The following is a 4,561-nucleotide window of genomic DNA, read 5'->3' on the forward strand; positions in this document are numbered from 1 at the left end:
GTGCTTAGAACAGTGCTTGGCACATAGTAAGCACTTAACAAATACCAACATTATTATTCTTATAAGAGAAGCAGCGTGGTTCAGTGGAAAGAGCCTGGGCTTGGGAGTCAGAAGTCATGGGTTCTAATCCCGGCTCTGCCACTTGTCTGCTGTGTGACCTTGGGCAAGTCACTTAACTTCTCTGTACCTCAGTTACCTCGTCTGCAAAATGGGGATTAAGACTGTGAGCCCCATGTGGGACACCTGATTGCCTTGTATCTACCCCAGCACTTAGAACGGTACTTGGCACATAGTAAGCGCTTAACAAATACCATAATAATAATAATTGCTTTCTCCTTCTTGTCGCACGATCCTCACGGAACTTCTGCCTGAAAGGATTCCTTACGAGGAGCCTAATGAAGGGACGAGAGACCTCTCTCTCCATCTCCAAACCTCACATGGGATACCTGGACTCAAGAATGAATGCAACAGGGCTGACGATAATCACATAATTAATGACAATGGTAAGCACTTTGCAGCTATAAAGTGCTATAGAAATGCAAAATGCCATCGCTGTAATATTCATATTAATTTTAATAATAATCAAATATTTATGAATTATAGAGCATTTAAAATCTGCAAAATGCTCTGAGAACTTTTATTAATTATTAGATACCACTTATCCCTTGATACTCAAGTTTCCAGAGCTAAGGAGCTGAGGAGTCCCTGACCCATCGCCTAAATGCCTAGTCAGCCGTACACAACTCTGAGCTTGTAAATACCAAGGCCATGAAGTTGTCATACTGAACCTTTTTCTATTCCACTGAAGCGTTCACGCCCTCATTCATTCAATCACATTTATTGAGCGCTTACTGGGTGCAAAGCACAGTACTAAACGCTTGGGAGACTACAATACAATAATAAACGAACACATCCCCTTCCCACAGTGAGCTTACAGTCTAGGGGACAAGCTTACGGTCTAGAGGATGCGCAAAAATGGTATAGCTCACTTCCAGAAGTTTGTAGTTCTGATGGGAAATTGAGCAATCTTTTTTTGTGTGTGGTATTTGTTAAGTGCTTACCAGGTGCCAGGCACTCTACCAAACGCTGGGGTTTTCAAGCTAATCAAATTAGACACAGTCCATTTCCCACAAGGGGCTCTTACTCTTAATCCCCATTTTATAGATGAGGTAACTGAAACACAGAGAAGCTAAGTGACTTGTCCAAGGTCACACTGGAGACAAGCGGTAGTCAGAATTAGAACCCGGGTCCCTCTGGGTCCCAGGCCCGTGCTTTATCCACTAGGCCATGCTGCTTCTTAATTTCTTCTTCAATCAATGAATAATTGGTATTTAACGAGCACTTACTGTGTGCAGAGCGCTATCCTAAGTGTTTGGGACAGTACTACACCTTCTAGCAAGGCCTAGCAGAAAAGACACAAGCCTAGGAGTCAGAGGACCTGTGTTCTAATCCTGCCTTTTCTAAGCACTGGGGTAAGCAAAGATTAATTAGGTCAGACACAGTCCCTTTCCCACATTGGGCTCACAGTCTAAGTAGATGGTTGTCCCGCGGGGGGCTCACAGTCTTCATCCCCATTTTACAGATGAGGTCACTGAGGCTCAGAGAAGTGAAGTGACTTTCCCAAAGTCACACAGCTGACAATTGGCACAGCGGGGATTTGAACCCACAACCTCTGAGTCCAAAGCCCGGGCTCTTTCCACTGATAAGTGCTTAACAAATACCACGATTATTATTAACCAGCAACGTTCACAAGCCAATTCACAGGTTGGAACAACATCTACAACCTCAGCTAACAGAACCATCCCCCTCCCCATCCCCCCGGCCTTACATCCTTCCCCTCCCCACAGCACCTGCATATATGTGTATATATTACTCTATTTATTTATTTATTTCACTTGTACATACTTATTGTATTTATTTTATTCCGTTAATACGTTTTGTTTTGTTGTCTGTCTCCCCCTTCTAGACAGTGAGCCCTCTGTTGGGTAGGGACCGTCTCTATATGTCACCAACTTGTATTTCCCAAGTGCATTTTCCAAGTGTATTGGAAAAAGTGTATTTTCCAAGTACAGTGCTCTGCACACAGTAAGCGCTCAATAAATATGATTGACTGAATGAATGAATGAACCAAGAATGCAGCAGGAGAGGAGGATGGATAGTCCTGAGGCGGGTGCTGTCACAGCTCTGGGAACAATAATAAAAGACACTTGGATCGGAGAACCAGGGGCTTCCAGTAATAACGCAGCTAGATCCCGGAGCTGCTACCTCCCAGAGGCTCTTCTGTTCTAGCAAGCGATCCAGCGTCTGAGATATGAATGGTCTTTGCGCTCAGGTGAAGCCCTGAAGAGAGCAATTCACCCAGAATAAAAATCTTTCTAACCCAAGGGATCACCTCAGAGCCGATCGCTGGAGAATTGCACAGTGAAGTCTGACTCATTAGGGGACAGGGAGAAAGGTCAAAGAGTAAGGCATTGAGTGTCTGGATTCTTTTGGCGGGGTTGGGGAGGAACACAAAAACCCCCAAATTCTCACAGACATTTAATCATCTCATGCGGCAGTTTGTGTTTGCATCCCCAAATGGACTGCTAATCACTTTAAGATGCAAGACAAAAAATTAATAATTTAGCTTCTCAGCATCTCTCTGGTGCTTATTGCCATAGCAGCAGCAGCAGAAGCAGCAGCAGCTCCTCTTCTGTGCCTTGGTTTCCTCATCTGTAAAAGGGGGGTTAAAAATGTTTCCCTTCCAATTTAGATTGTGGGACCAGTGATGAGTTGGGATTGTGTCTGACATGATTGTCTGACTAGCTCTTAGAACAGTGCTTGGCACAGAGTAAACTCTTTCAAAAATAATATAGCTATCATTATTATTATTACTACTACTACTATTATTATTATTATTACTCCTTCCCTCTCTCCATTGTTCCTGGTCATGTTCTTCCCTCCTCTGGGGCACTTTGATAATAATAATAATAATAATGGCATTTATTAAGCGCTTATTATGTGCAAAGCACTGTTCTAAGTGCTGGGGAGGTTACAAGGTGATCAGGTTGTCCCATGGGGGGCTCACAGTCTTAATCCCCATTTTACAGATGAGGTAACTGAGGCACAGAGAAGTTAAGTAACTTGCCCAAAGTCACACAGCTGACAATTGGCGGAGCCGGGATTTGAATCCACAACCTCTGACTCCAAAGCCCAAGCCCTTTTCCATTGAGCCGCGCTGCTTGATGCTGTAACTACTTTCCTGCTCTGTTCTTCCTCCCCTCCAGGAGAAACTGATCTACCTGGCTTCCCTCTCCTTCTGTTTCCCAGCACCCCTTTCCCTTGGGCATGCCCCAAACATCTTTGGTCATTCGTACTTCCCAAGTGCTTAGTACAGTGCTCTGCACACAGTAAGCACTCAATAAATACGATTGAATGAATGAATCCCCCCCACAGGAGCAGTGGGGGATGGAAAAAATGAACTGATCTGAGCTCTCAGCTACTGAGGTAGGGCTGCCTGGGGAGAGTCTATCTTTCCTGCCCCTACTTTCCAACAGGGTACTGTATCAAACCCCCTCTCAGGGTCGCACCTGGAGAGTTTCCAGTACACTACCAGTCTCGGCTACAGAAGGGAAAGTGAGGCAGAGGCCTATCCATTCCATTCCTAGCTTGGGCAGTGGCTAGTGAGTGGAAGACAATCTGCTACAAATCAAAGCACACCTGTGCTGAGCAGCTGCGGCACGATAGAGAGTCAAAGGTGGAAACTCAACTTTCCTGCGCGGAAGGAGGCAATGATAAACCAATTCTGTATTTTTTACCAAGAAAACTCTGTGGGTCCACTACCTGAACGATTGCAGATAGAGAGAGGTGCGTTCTGGTTGAGATGTGTCCATGGTGTCGTTATGGGTTGGAAAATATTCGACGGCATAAGACAAGACATGACCTTACCAACCCAGGGCCAAGACCCGCTCTCCAACGGACCCCAGGGCAGGCAAAGGAAAGAGACCTAACTTTGTAAACTTTGAAAACTGCTAGTGCTTCTCAGTCACAGGCTGGGAGAGCTGGAGGTGGGAGAAGAATTATAAAGCCACTTAAAGCAATCTTGCTAAGCAATACTTGTTGAAATGTTCCAAGTGGAATTGTTTCTGTGTTTGCCTTCCCTTCTAAGTAATGAGCTTTTTGTGAGAAGAATTAGTGAATTCTCTACACTCATCTCTACACTATAAGCTCACTGCGGGCAGGAAATGAGTCTATTTATTGTTATATTAGTGAGTCGATTGTACTTACTGAGCACTTACTAATTCACTACTAATTCATTCAGTCAGTCAGTCAATCGCATTTATTGAGCGCTTACTATGTGCAGAGCACCATACTAAACGCTTGGGAAATACAAGTTGGCAACATATAGAGACGGACCCTACCCAACAACAGGCTTACAGTCTAGAAGAGGGAGACAGACAACAAAACAAAACATGTGGACAGGTATCAAGTCATCAGAATAAATAGAAACAAAGCTAGATGCATATCATCAACAAAATAAATAGAATAGTAAATATGTACAAGTAAAATAAATAGAGTAACA

General features: G+C 44.1%; 1 non-coding gene across 1 annotated transcript; it reads left to right on the forward strand.

Annotated features, from left to right (window-relative positions):
- The first annotated feature begins 3,551 nt into the window (after positions 1-3,551).
- On the forward strand, positions 3,552-3,689 carry LOC119927631. Its single transcript, XR_005450616.1, has one exon. It is a non-coding gene; the product is annotated as a small nucleolar RNA SNORA7 (small nucleolar RNA).
- Positions 3,690-4,561: the final 872 nt, after the last annotated feature.

The sequence above is a fragment of the Tachyglossus aculeatus genome, chromosome 4, assembly GCF_015852505.1.
Source record: "Tachyglossus aculeatus isolate mTacAcu1 chromosome 4, mTacAcu1.pri, whole genome shotgun sequence".
In the NCBI taxonomy this organism is placed as follows: domain Eukaryota; kingdom Metazoa; phylum Chordata; class Mammalia; order Monotremata; family Tachyglossidae; genus Tachyglossus; species Tachyglossus aculeatus.